At 41.0% G+C, this 15024-nt stretch overlaps 1 long non-coding RNA gene across 1 annotated transcript; it reads right to left on the bottom strand.

Moving 5' to 3' along the window:
- Window positions 1-2603: 2603 nt before the first annotated feature.
- On the bottom strand, window positions 2604-14676 carry LOC129397199 (uncharacterized). Its single transcript, XR_008624434.2, has 5 exons — window positions 13950-14676; window positions 13796-13873; window positions 10136-11081; window positions 8680-8911; window positions 2604-7862 (listed from the first exon to the last, which is right to left on the bottom strand). It is a non-coding gene; the product is annotated as an uncharacterized LOC129397199 (long non-coding RNA).
- Between the last annotated feature and the right edge of the window lie 348 nt (window positions 14677-15024).

Genomic DNA, 15024 nt, shown 5'->3' on the forward strand with positions numbered 1-15024 from the left:
TTAATCTTTTATCATGAGTGATGTCTGTTACACAATAGGATGTAGAAGATTGACTATTTTTGGATATAGTTTTTATGACTCTAAAATTATATTTATCCTTTTCTACCCCTTCCCCAATTGAAGAAAAAAACAACTGTGTATGCATATATACATATGTATATTTATGTCTATATATACTTGTACCTATATTGAAGGAAGGAACAATGAGAAATCAGCATGTCTGTGATCAGCTAATTTAACCCCCTTATCCTACAGAGAAATTCACTCGGACTATTGTGGCGTAAGATGTCAGCTGTGCTGGCAGAGCTGAGCTACATGCAGCCTTGCCGAGTAACTTTTAACTTTGCTGGACTTCTCGCCTATCCTGATAGCACCACCAATCACCTGAAACCATAGAAGTCATCTGAACTCATAGTTTTTTGTTTTTTTTTTTTTTTGCTTTAATTTCAAAATCTCTCATGTTTTTATTGTCTTTTTTGCATTTCACCTGTCAATAACCAGGTTCAGGTCATGAACCTTAGTCTTCTCATTACAACTTCTGAATAATTTTTCTCTACTCCTAATTCTGTACTTTCAACCTATCCTGTACTTTATTGGTAATTCTAGAGATGATTATTTTTAATAATTATTAAATATGTTAGAAATTAGTATGTAATTAGAACATAAAACCTAGGCACTTATGGATAGTTTTGCTTAGGATGGGTCCAAAATCAAGAAAGTGAGTCAATTTAAGTTTAGTTTAAAAGGAATAATAAAATAAAGAATAGTATAAATAAAGTATAGCAGAAACTTAACATTTAAAATACACTGGTGGCAACAAGAACACGGAGTGTGGTGAGACAAATTCTCTTGGCTGCTTGGTTCTGCCATATAAAAATTCTGGGTGAGTCACCTTTCCTCTGTGAGCCTTAGACTTGTCATTAGCAAAATGAAATAATGCTATGCACAACAATTTATATATATATATATATAATACGTATACACACACTGTATTATATATAATACTATACATATATGTGTATACACACACCATATTATATATAATACTATATATACACATTATATTATATACATATGTAGTGCCTTTTTATCAGTTATGAATGTATTTTACTTTTTAATGGAGTGTCACCTGTCTCTGAGCCTGTTTTCACCTGGGAGATGAGGAAAATCTCCTGTAGGTTTTGACTGATGGTTGCTCCTTCTTTCTGATGTGAGCTAAGAATCTAGGACTTCAGTGGTGTGCAGATAATGAGAAGCAGGCCGGGCACAGTGACTCACACCTGTAATCCCAGCACTTTAGAAGGCCAACATGGGCAGATCGCTTGTGCTCAGGAATTTGAGACCAGCCTGGGCAACATGGCGAAACCCCATCTCTACCAAAAATACAAAAACTTAGCTGGGCGTGGCGTGGTGGTGTGTGTCTGTGGGAGGCTGATTTGGGAGGATCCCTTGAGCCCAGGGGTAGGAGATTGCAGTGAGCCAACTGTGCTACTACACACCAGCCAGGGGACAGAGTGAGACAAAAAGAAAAAAAGGAGAGAGAGAGAGAGAAAGAGAGAAAGAAAGAGAAGAGAAGAGAAGAGAAGAGATAGAAGGGAAGGGAAGGGAGGGAGGGAGGAAGGAAGGAAGGAAAGAAAGAAAGAAAAGAAGAGAAGAGAGAGAAGGGAAGGGAAGGAGGGAGGGAGGGAGGAAGGAAGGAAGGAGAGAAAAAGAAAGAAAGAGAAAGAAAATAAAAGAAAGGAAAAAGACTTACTTCACAGAGATTGTTGTAACCTCATCCCACAAGATGCTGCTGTGGAGGGTTCTTCTCAGGGTGCCTCAGACTTTCATTTTCCACTTTGAAACACATCTGAAGACATTTATGCCAGATTCAGAACATGAAGTCCTGGCAATATTCTTAGGATGACAAGAAATTTTTTTTCCTTAATACTCTCATAGTAGCAAGAACCACATCCACGTGAATCTCAATAGTTTCCTGCAATACGGGTAACAATATCTGGAAAGAGCACACTGGATACATATCAGCTATTCCGAACATCGGCAGCAGTATTATATAATGCACACTTCTCTCCTCATTCCACTCCATCTTCTGAATCCTTGATGACTCCTCTCACTCCCTGGGTTAGGCCTAATCTCCCTGTCTAGGCATTTAACCCAATCTGCTTTAAACACAGCCTACTTCATCAGCCATATCTCATGAAGCCCTCTACAAAAGGACCACCTGAACAGGGCCAGAACCACAAATATATGTTGTCTGAATTCATACGCATCTGTATCAAACCTGGTGACATTTGAGCGATCATGGGTGTGCTCAACTCTATCTCCTCATGCCTACTCAAATCATTCCTAGGTAATTTCCTCCTGTTTTTCCCATATCATAATTTGCTCCCTTCCTATGAGTCTTTCTCCTAGATATACAGTCTGTAGCTATTTTAAAAAGTTACTGACCCACTAACTACAGATTTATGCCTCTACTCTCCTTGAATGCCAAATTCCTCGGAAGTCTCATGCCCATCCACTGTTTCCACTTCTACAATTTTCTCTCGAAGGATTGGCCACACACTACACCAAACAACCCTTACAAGGTGGTAAACATGGTGACATCCAATGTTCAATTGTCATTCCTCGTCCTACTTGACTTTGCAACAATATTTACTGTATTTAATATTTCTTCATTTTTAAAATATTTTTTTCTACCTGGATTCAAGATAATACAGATCATTTGCTTTCTTCCTTCTCACTGGCCTTCCTCCTAAGTGGTCTTTGCTGGTTCCTCCTCCTTTCCCTGACTTCTGAACACTGTGGCATCCCTGGTCTTAGCACCCAGACTACTCCTGTCCTCCGTACTCATGTGTGACATCCCAGGTGTGACATCATCCAGCCTTCCTCCTTTAAACATATCTCAGCACTGACAGTCCTAAATGTCTATCTCTAACAAGACCCCTTTCCTTCTGAACCACAGGCTCATATATTCAGCTACTTCTTGACATCACCTCTCTGATGTGTAATAGGCACCTCAAGCATCTCAAACACAGCATATCTGAAGTGAACTCCTCCTTGGCCCCACTCACCAAACTTGTGTGTCTCACTGTTCAGCTATCTCAGTCAATGGCAGCCCCATCCTACCATTTGTTTAGTTTCTGGCAGCATGGTTGACTCTGCTCTCTCTAATGCCCCACGTTCACTCCTTAGCAAGATTCGACTTTCAAAACACATCCAAGTCTGGGTGCAGTGGCTCACACCTGTAATCCCAGCTACTCCAGAGGCTGAGGGACAAGAATCACTTGAACTCTGGAGGCGGAGGTTGCAGTGAGCCGAGATCACACCACTGCACTCTAGCCTGGATGATGGAGTGAGATTCTGTCTCAAGAAAAGAAAAAAAATCCAATCTTGGACCGTTTGTCTCTGCTCCCCTGATACTCCTATGGTTTGGGTCACTGTCATCACTAACCTGATTATTGAAATAGCATCTCACACAGTCTCCCTCTGTACATTTCTGATTTCCTACAGTCTATGCTCACCAGCAGTCAGAATGATCCTTTTTATTTTTATTTATTTATTTATTTATTTATTTATTTATTTATTTTGTTTATTTGTTTTGTTTTGTTGTGAGATGGAGTCTCGCTCTGTCACCCAGGCTGGAGTGCAGTGGCGTGATCTCTGCTCACCGAAATCTTCGTCTCCCACGTTCAAGCCATTCTCCTGCCTCAGCCTCCCGAGTAGTTATTTCAAAACAATTTAACATGACCATTATGTAGGTGATTAACTCAATTTAAGGAATGCTGTCTTGTTGGGAAAAAAGTCTATTACATGGTAGTCTCATAATATATTGGAAATACATGTTAAACAATGCATTTATACCTTAAGAAAAAGAAACATCACACTGCATAGCAAGAAAAAATGCATTCAAAAAGCAAAGAAAGTTTATTCTATTATTTAATTATGATGACATTAAAGTTATATAGTTATTTTAAAATCAAAATACCATCTTAACAAGCCCATCAGAAACAGGCAATCCAAAATTCCTCTTTGTGGCTAATCTAGCTAAATCAGGTGTTCCCTCTTTTAATAAAACTTTCTTTGTTTTGAAGATATTTCCCTCAAGTGTAGAGGCTGATGCAACAAATAAAGAAATTTAGCCTCTGACCTCCAAACTGAAATGCAGAAAGTAAGGCGGTGTCAAGGTGTCAAGGCAGTAATTAGAAGCCACAGAAGAAGATTAACAAGGGAGACTGTGGCTGGGCATGGTGGCTCATGCCTGTAATCCCAGCACTTTGGGAGGCTGAGGCAGGTGGATCACGAAATCAGGAGTTCGAGACCAGCCTGACCAGAATGGTGAAACTCCATCTCTACTAAAAATACAAAAATTAGCCAGGTGTGGTGGCATGCACCTGTAGTCCCAGCTACTCAGGAGGCTGAGGTAGGAGAATTGCTTGAACCTGGGAGGTGGAGGTTGCAGTGAGCTGAGATTGTGCCACTGCACTCTGGCCTGGGCAACAGAGCCAGACTCCCCCTCAAAAAAAAAACAAAAACAAAAAACAAAAAAGAAAACAAGGGAGATTATAAAACCACGAGTCAGCCTAGTTGAGTATTCCATATTTGTTTATTTCAACATCAACACTGTTGTGTATTAAATACACAATATGTGCAATATGAAATAATGCTATGGAGATGAACAAGACACATATCTGCCCTCCGGGAGCTCATAGCTTGGTGAGATGGGAGTGTGAGCAGCTGATGATTCCCCAGCAAGCTCTCCGATGGAAGGAAATGCACACAGAGGCTGTGGATGACCGCAGCTGGGGAGTGGTGCTGTCTCAGTGAAAAGGATAGCTGAAGTGAGTCCCGAGGGAATGGTGGCATTTAGGGATCAGTGTGTGCTGAGTTGTCCTCTGAAGGACATACACTATCTGTGGAACTAGGAGTGATAAGAGATGAGCCAGGAAGATTCAGGGGAAATACATTCAAGGGCCCTGTGGCCATACCAAGGCCTTTGGGTTTATCCTATAGCAGAGTGTGAGGCTGGGAGAACCATGTGGGTGGATGGCTAAAGGCCACCTCTCCTTCTGAAAAGGCAAAGAAGACTTCTAAGAGGTTACCCTGTTTGACACATGGAAAATGTTCAGAGATCCTATGGGAGTGTAGAGACCTGAGAACAGAAAGCCACACGGCAGGATCAAGAGAGGGAGGGGAGGATTCCTAGCAGGTGATTCTCCAAGTTCTTACCTCCTCACCTCACCCTCACAGATATCCTATGAGGTGGGATTTTTTTTTTTTTTTTTTTTTTTTTTTTTTTTTTGAGACAGAGTCTTGCTCTGTCATTCACGCTGGAGTGCAGTGGTGTGATATCGGCTCACTGCAACCTCTGCCTCCCGGGTTCAAGCAGTTCTTTTGCCTCAGTCTCCTGAGTAGCTGGGATAACAGGTGTGCACCACCATACCTGGCTAATTTTTTTGTATTTTCGGTGGAGACGAGGTTTCACCGTTTTGATCAGGCTGGTCTCAAACTCCTGATCCACCCGCCTCGGCCTCCCAAAGTGCTGAGATTACAGGCGTGAGCCACCATGCCCGGCCCAGGAGGGGATTTTTATTCCCATTTGACCAGTGAGAAAATCAGGACTCAAAGAGAATAAATAAATTGTGAGAGGTGGAGATGGGATTTGGGCATGAGTCCCTCTGACCTCAGAGTCTGTACTCTTGTCTTTTATGTTAGGGGAATTTACAGCATCTGGAAGGATCTAAGCAGCTTTGTTCCTACTGTAGACATCATGTCTCTGCCATTTAACCTCACAGAACTTTCCTTTCCATTTGAGCACGATGGTTTGGATAATGTTGAAAGAACATACTCGATTCTGTCCATGTGAAAAGGAAACAGTCAAATAATTTCCGTCAAAACCCAATCAAGGAAAAGAGAGAGAAAAAAGAGAAACACAAGTTTAATTCCAGTTTCCATTGTGCATCCCCCATAAGATCCATAAAAACCTCTTCTGCCAATAAACGCATGGTCCAGTGTCAAAGCTTAATGGGAAAAGTGAGTTCAGGTAGGCCAGGCCTGGGCATGAGAATCACATTTTCCCACTTCTCTCTCCAGGTCCAAGGCAGGAGACTCATTAAAGCCAACAGAACTGGCAGCAAATGACCTCTCATAGCTGAAGATGCACGCTGAAATGTACAGGGAACCACAAAAGAGCTCGGTCCATTTCCAGGACCCAAATGGAGGTGGCAGGATGGGTTCATTAGATAGACGTGGCCATCTTAGTCTTCAGAAGAGCCGTGTGGAAGTCGATTTGTTTCAGGAAGAGACACGCCATCTGGACATCTGCAGCAGAGCTGGCCTGTGGTTCCCAGGACCATGCTGGAAGGTCAGCCTGTATTGCTACCGCCACCTACGTGTCTCGGTCACTCTAGAGAAAGTCTGAATTTTTGCTTAAAGAGTCATCTTTTCCAGGAGAATCACCTTAAGAAAACCCTCTTCAGCATTAGAATTTCTTAGGTTTAACAGAAGAAGAAAAAAGGAGAGAAAGAAAGAAGTGAGAGAGGGAGACAGACTGTGTGTGCCGAGCTACAAAATCCAAGGGTGATAAATGGAAGAAAAGTTCACGGGGTGAGAATTGGGGTGAAGGGATGATCAAATTTTGTCAAATTGCCTTTCTATGTGGAGTTTTAGGATGGAATTCAAGTAGCGTTTAGCCAGTGATGACTGAGCCAGCCACTTCCACGTACGCTGCCTTAATTCCTCTTCCTCAATCCCTGTGTGGTATATAACCTTGGCTCAACACTGCAAAGGAGACAACAGAGGTTCAGAGACACTTTATAGTTCATTCAAGGGCATACTGATGATGGCAAGTATCTGTATCTGAGTCAGGCCTGAAACTTGTTCCTCCCAATTCCAAACTGGTGCATTTCCCATACCATCTGCTCTCATGATGGGACCCCTCCCTTGCTGCAGAGGCTCAAGGGCTAGCTCATTTCTCAACCATCTGCTCACATAGTGCCTAGGAGAAGTACTCCAATCCCTTCCCACGGGGGAGAAGACTTCTTTGTGGAAGAATAGCCCTCCAGTGTAAAGACAGTCCACTCTGCTGCAACTGGGAAGCCCTATCTGGTATCTTTCTTATCTTTGGATGGCAATGGATTTGTGGGATGGGGAGAGAATGGCAAAAGCTGGGGTGGAAAGATGAGTAGGTGATCTGTGGGGGAACTTGTGTGCCAACGGTGATCCTGTTCATTCATCCATGAGCCACTGAAGAGCTTACAGCAGGAGTGGTACAAATCTTGATTTTTATTTATTTAAGAAAAGCCATTGTTGGCCACGAGAAGGGTGGGCCACAGGTAGGACTGCTGGCATGAGACTTGGTCACATCAGTTTATTATTGTTTCATCATCCTGTCAAGGGATTGAAGCTCCTTCTCTTTAGCAAATGGAGGGGTGAGATTTCCAGGGGAGACATTTCCCTGCCATCACCCCTTGATCTGTTTGAAAAACCAGACAGGTGAGCTTAAAAGGAACCACCTGCATACTCTTTAAAGAAAGTTCCTCTTATATTCCTCTAGAGTAGAAGCCCAAAACTCTAGTTACTTCATGGAAATGTCTTTCCTTGTGGTTTTCCAGACAGTTTTGGCTGATGCCCAGCCTTCTGAGTGGGTAAAATAATTTTCTGGCAAGTATCCGAATGATTCAGCACATCCACTGAGTTTCTAGTCAGGAGTCTGGCCCTGTCCCTGGTGATGGAGCTTCTGTTTTTGATTCTCCCCTTTTACTGGTCAGCACCAAACTCCCCCTGGTTGACACCTTAAATGCCAGTTCAAATGCTGCCTTCTGATACTTTCTTTTCAGAATCAAGGCTCAATTCCAAACAAGTTCCTGTTTAAAGAACAGACAAGAAAGAGCATATTGAGGCAAAGAGGTTAGAACTGAGATGTGGAGAGGGGAAAGAATGAAAAATAAATAAATAAAAAGAGGGGAAAGGGAGGTGAAAGAGGCTGAGATCCGGCTACCAGCCCAGACCCCAGACTTGCATGGCTGGGCGCCCAAGGACACCGCACCTGTAGACTCCGGAGGCAAATCCAAAGTGACTCTCTCCTCAAAGCATTGTGCACCCTGGATTTTCCATTCATAAATGCTAAAATGGCCATTGCCTAGCCTGCACCTAGGATTTCAACCTGGAAATTTTCACACCCTCTGTGCATTTCCTTGAGACCCTTCCCATCATCCACATGATCTGTAGGAGCACCACGGTCCTTCAGTTCTGCCAGCTAAGCTGCTCTTGAATTCGCCTTCATCCAGATGGACTTTTTCAGAAGGCCTCCTTGGCCTGGGCAGCCGCAGCCTCCAGCATTGCTCTTTTCTCTCTGCAGCAGGAGTGATCTTTCCAGGATGTTTATCTGTATCTGTCAGGTGGCTGTTCCGCCCCTGCTTAAAATTCTCCAGCAGGACTTCAGAGTTGCCAGGGTGAAATGCAGAGCCACTGGCTCACCCTCCCTGGTCTGATCCTGTGCATGTCTTCTAAACTTATCTCTGGCACCATGGCCATGTGAAATAGTCGTTCCAGCATTTCCTTAAGCATATCTTTTTAATCTTCTTTTGCCTCCTATTCCCTCTATTTGAAATGTCACCCACACCACTTCCCCATTAATAGCTGCTTTTCTGTCTTGCTAGCTCCTACACATTTGCACATCACCTGGACATTATCGGCACCTCAAAGCCTCTCCTGGCGTTGTTCCTTCCAGAGTAAGGTGCCCCTGTCGGTTCTCCCATAAAACCATGGGTTGCACTGCATGTAGCTCTCTGGACTCTGATCATTGATTTACTTTCCTTTCTCCCTTAGTCACCTTTGAGTTCCATGTGCTGTCGGCCCATCTCAAACTCATGACACAACTGTTGACACATAGATGGTAGCCAGTGCTTGTCAACTAAAGAAGAGAATGGGAAAGAAAGAAGACAAAAGTGACCAAAGGAAAAAAAAAATGTAAACTCAGTGCTGATGTTAAAAAATCAAAAGATGTTGTGCTGCCTTGAGAAGGTTTTTGCACACTTAAACATGGGTCAAATATTAGAATGTCAAAAAAGGAGAGGCACACAATGTTACCAGACCCCTTTCCTCCCTGGGCTGCGTAGGAACAGTGGTAACCTCAGCCTTCACAGAGAGAGACATCTTCCTGGAATAACCTGCATGTCAGGGCGGTATGCGGTATCCTACCCACGCCTGGGTGCTGCGTTAGCCTCCCGTTTCCTGTCTGCCCACTCACATTTGATTTGACCTCTTTCTCACCAGAAAAGCTATATTCTCTCACAACATATGTTTGTTTTTTGTTTTTTAATTCTACCCATGCTTCTAAGATGCTCGCATCTCTCTTTAACATTTGTCAAAATGGCTTCACCTCATGACTTTATTTTGCAAATTCACTTATTTAGAGGCTTGTTAAAACAGACCTGCCCTTGCAATTTAGGGATGCAGCCACCAGGTGGCAGGATGGTGCTCAAACTGCAGGGTGCAGGCTTTCCCTGAATTCCTCAGGATTCAGGTTTCCAGTCAATGCAAGAAGCCCTTCTTCCGTCCCTTCAGGATCAGCCTGCTCTCTGCAGGGCGCTTCCAGGGACAAGGCCTCATGAGGACAGCCCACTCCATAAACAGGTAAATCTTGGGAGTAGAGATACTCTGGAGCAGGTCAACAATATTTACTGTGCAAATGCCAGGGATCCAGCATTTGATAAGAGCTGCAGATAAAAAAGATGCTGAAGAGGTTCTCTTAAGAGGAAATCTCATTTTAAGAGCTCACATCACCTAAAATGTTTTCCTTTAACTCAGGTGGAATGCTGCCTTGATCAAGTGCAGCCTCCTTCCCAGCTCTGCAATGCAAGCGCACCCTGGACCCTGACTTCCCCATCCTCCTTTTATGCAATCTCAAACTGATGTGTCATCGCTCCACAGTCCCTCAAGCCCCCAAGCTTCTCCCTCCTGCCTGGCTCCTTCCCTGGTCCCCAAAGAAGGCTAACAGGAGAAACTAAACTGAAATAAAGAGGCCATGGTAGCTCTGTTTCCTAAGATGTTTTGTTCTTTTTCTACCCATAAGGGAATGATTCAAAATGTCCCTCCACCTGGGTCCAACCGGTTTGCCTGAAGTTAATTCACTCACCAGCTGTTAAGGCTGCTTCTGTCCTTGGGTGAAATTTGGCTGGCTCACCCACTCTTCGGAGCTACAACTGGGCCTGGCCTCATTAGGAGCCATGTGGCCTCTGTAGCTGGCACCGTGGCTGTCCCCCGAGTCAGCCGGGATTGCATCAGCTCCTCTGATGGCCAGAAGCAGATTTCACACTTTTTCCTCTCTCGAATGTGTGCTGTCTTCTTGCTGCGTTCTGATTTAGCTTCCTATCTCTGAGACACATATTTAGCTCTTGTCTCATTTGCAGAGGTGCTGTCATGCTTTTGAACGATGTGGTCTTACTTTTCCAGCTGTTCCATGTCCCCAAACCAACATTCTTTGGGGTTACACTTGTGGGGAATTGTCTTCCAAAATACTATTTTTCTATTTCAAGTTTTGCCTAAGCATCTCCAGCAGACATTATCAACGATGTAATTTTTGGCAAACTTAAGAGCGTGATCCTGCATAACAGATGCTTAGGAGAGCACTGACAACTCACACAAGATGATTACCATTCCACTGGCTTGACCCTCCTAGGTTGAGAGCACAAGGGGGAGGGCTTTTTTGATAGAATTGGTGAGACTCAAAAAGATCTGATTTTGGTCTTTCAATGTCAGTGGATACCACTCAGGATGTGTTGAACTGGGGAGGGGAGCTGGCCTGCACTAAACACGTACCACACATCCAGCACTCCGTAAGGTAGGCTCAGCTATTTTCAAGGTAACCCTGTAAGCATTCTGTTATTATGCCTTTTAAAAGATGTGAAACTGAAGATCCGAGTCTAAGAAATGTTTAGCCAATGCTGCACAGATCGTAGAGATTCAAAGCAGGCTATAATTCAAGGTCTTTCTGTATCCAAAGCTTGTGCTCCTCAAAAGCAGTACAATTCCTTTCTAAATTAACTTTGATTTCTTTTTTCTGATTATGAAAGCAAAAGTTGCTAATGTAAAAAAAAATGGAAAAATACATAAAAATGTAAACAGAGACCTCAAATCACTTTTAATTCATTAACATTTTGTTATTTTTTTCTTTCCGTACTGGTTTTTCTAGATAACTAATTAGACAGATGAGACAGACAGACAGACAGATGGCCCATAGTATCTTTAACCATTTCTCTATTGTGGTTCTAGTTACATATGTCAAACTGACTTCTAAAAATAAATGAGCAGCAATTCATAGCAGTATATGAGTATATCTATCTCGTATCAGAAGAGGCAATAATGTAGTAACTTCTATGGCCTTGGTTTCCCTTCTAAGAGAAATTGACATCTTATTCCTTTAATTACTTTACTAACCAGATTGAACAATTTTCAATTTGGTTATTTTTCGTATTTATTTCCATATTTACTTTTCAATAAAAAGTAAATTTTTTAAATTTTCCCTATTAGAGGTTAGATATTTCTTTATTCAGAATTACAGATCTCTTTTCTCATTTTATGGCAAACACATCCATGTTTGTTTTATACAGATCTATAATTCTTTCTTCCTGGCTTTAGAAATGAAAACTAACTTTTCTTACTTTGGGAAATAATGCCTAACTAACTTCATTCAGGCTAGTCTTTGGGCTAATAGGGAATTCCTACAAGTGCCAGTCTGCAAATGAAAATGAATTCTAGCCAAGTTATTATCATTTTGACCTTTAATTGCATGTGTCCTTCTTCTCCCTCCTTTGAAGACCAAATTAAAAAACAAAGCAAAACAAAACAAAACACTTGGTTTTTGTATATCTCCTAAATCTGACAAGCAATTTTTGGCTTCCTCATAAGTTTCTGTTGCTGTTATTCTCCACAGAATTTTTAAAGATATAGTATATAAGGAAAACAATTTTTGTTTGCTTTTAGACACTGTGGTTAATTTTTAAAATTTAGACATTTAAAACTCCTTAAGTAACTGATTTTTGACATTTATTTGTGTCCCACCAGTTGCTTAGAAGATTAAAACATTCTTTGGAGAAGCTCTGTATCCTTTTAAAGATTGTTAATGATATAAAATTTAATATTTATGGTTACTAGTAATCAATCAATACATATTCTTTGAGTTAATGACTGAACTATTCTTTTTTTCCCTCTTCATCTACCCAAATCTTAACCACTTTTCTAGGCTGAGGCTAAGCCCCTTGCCCACCCCTACTAGGCTATACAGAAAGTCCTCACCCTTCTTAGAAGCCATGTTGTCCTGTTAAGTCTCCCTTGACACAAAGCAAAACTCACTCCAAATATTACTAAACTTTCCATGTGTTTATATTTTATTTTTTCAACTAGCTTCATTAAGTGTGCATCCATTCAATTCAATTTATTGAATGCTTTATTAAGCTTCACTTAAATAAGATTTTGTAAAATTATGTAACTTTTACATACTTGTAAACATACACACATGATATATTTATTCCAAAAGAGATGATAAGTGGAGGAAATGGGGAGAGTGGGTGCCCTGGTGGTGTGTTTGAGTTGACTTGCACCAGCCTGCAAGAGCCTAGGGTTAAATTTTCAGCAATTTTGTAATTTGGTTATTAAACACAGTCATTATTAAAAATCAAGTGTACTATTATAACTTCTCTGTCCAACTTTGCCTTCAGTGACATCATGTTGGTAGCTTGAAATTGAGCATGGTAGAAATATTTATAAAACAGAAATTGGCAAACACTATAAAACAAAACTTGATTTAATGCTCTGTTGATTGACTAGACTTAAGAAAGTATTGCAGAAAATGTCAGTAATGCAGATTAAATCTAATAGTGTGCTGTGCATGTAGCTACTACATTGTGTATAGCAAAAGATATTGAAGAAATATTCTTCCTGTATTTGAATACCATTATCCAATTAGACAAAAAATGTTCCTCACATCATTGAACAAAGGATGAAATTCCGATATACATAGCAATGAACCGGAAACAGACTTTGATTTACTAAATATATAATAGTTTGTATGAGAATGAGAACTAGTTTAACAATAGATCACATATTGGTCTTAATGATAACAAATTTAATGATGAAAGAGCAGAAAGGGATTCAGTTTCAATTATCAAATCATAACTGAATTGTAACTATAGGTTGGCTACAGATACTGCAGCTTGGCAAAAATCAGTGAAAGTATTCTGTAAGAATTAATTGCTTATGTAAAATTTGCAAAAAGGGTATTGTGTATTTTATTATTTGTAAATTGTGTGATATACATCCTTTATATAAGTAAAGTTTATAATGACATTATATACATGTATATATATTCTAGCAATTTTTATTTGGCGAGCTTGTTGTTAAATATTTACCTGCAAATCACTGTGTGTGTTCTTCATTGTAAAATGCAATCATAGTTGATTTTGAACAAGGGAATGTAGAGCCCTAGCTACATTATGGGCATTATCTCCCCACTCTTCCTAGAGATGTATCCTCTCCTATTACTTTATAAAATATATGTAGCTTACCTTTTGTTTTCTGGGGGGTAAGGGCATTCAGAATATCCCCATCTCTGCTCTGCCTGTAAAATACCTACACATGCTTTATCTTTTTTTTAATATCAAAAAGCATACAACTAACATATGCTTCTTAAAAAGACACCAGGAAAAAACACTTAAGCTTCATAACTATCAGTGAGACCCCCAAAATAGCATCTTTCAATTTTCCCTACTGCAGTTCTCTAGCTTAGAAATTCCCATACCTCCAGTGCTGACTCTGGTAACTCTCCTCTCCACTAGAAATCCCATAGTGTAGAGTCCCATTCCAAAACAAAAGATACCTAAGGAAAAAAATAAATTTAGATTTTTAAATAAATAAATCAGGACTCATGAAAGCTACTTCTCAATTTTACATACCCAAAACGTTGCCCATTTTGCCCTCAAAGGAGGATGATTATTTTGTCTTCAGGAAGATGACCCTTCTGTCTGAAGCTCTTTTGCCTGTTTGTGGTATTTAATGTTGACCCCGCTGTCTACATCTCTGGGTTAAGTCATGGAGGAAGGAAGCCCTGTGTGTGGACAAGGTGCCTGGCTCTGGTGACCTTCTCCATCATCACGTGATCTCACCTATAAACACAGCATCCCAAAGAAGATGACAAATTAAAAAAAAAAAAAGCTTATGTGAATGACCTTCAATCAAAGTCTTCCTCAAGATCTCACTTCCTCTTCTCTACTCTCAAAACCTGAGCCCTAATTTTTTCCTCTAAACCTAAAAAGATACCCAGTTTTGATTGCTAAAATGTTTCCAACACAAGTAAAATAATTCGACTTAATGGATAGAGGATGACTACTGAAATTCATTTATCTCGATTTGGTATATTTAAATACCAAGAAAGATCAAGGAATTCATATTGGCTACATATGCGCTAATGAGATAATCAGGGTTTAATGAAAACCAACAGTTATTAGCTAATCAGTTCAGCTTGGTGACTATTGGTCTGTTATGGCAGGACAAGAATAATTAAGTGATACTTAGAGGTATGAGAAGAACGTTAGTCAGAAATTGATGTGTCTACAGAAGGCTCCAAATGGCCGACGTTTAATGGTCCTCTCTACGTTGCCATGACAACTCACTTGGTAACTCGTGTATCCTCAGTTTAGGAAAACAAGGGGCAGAGTGTTCTTAGGAAGGTGCCATCCCCTTTAAGCGGATCTATAAGCATCACAGATGAACAGAACTTTAAACATTCCGCCATGAATATTCATGAAGTAAGTTGTTTTTTGTTGCCTGCCTAGTCAGCAGTCACAAAACACATGGTGTGTGTTGGCAGCATCTTGCCTAGGTAGAGGGCTAGGGACTGAGGCAATGGCAGGAACCAGGACCTGTGAGGCTGACTGACATTTCCATCTGTAGCGAAGGCTGGTAATTAACAGGAAGGAGTATGCCTGCAGCATTGCACCATCTGCTAGGGAAACGGCTCAATAAGAAAGG

Source organism: Pan paniscus, chromosome 12 (assembly GCF_029289425.2).
Source record: "Pan paniscus chromosome 12, NHGRI_mPanPan1-v2.0_pri, whole genome shotgun sequence".
In the NCBI taxonomy this organism is placed as follows: Eukaryota; Metazoa; Chordata; class Mammalia; order Primates; family Hominidae; genus Pan; species Pan paniscus.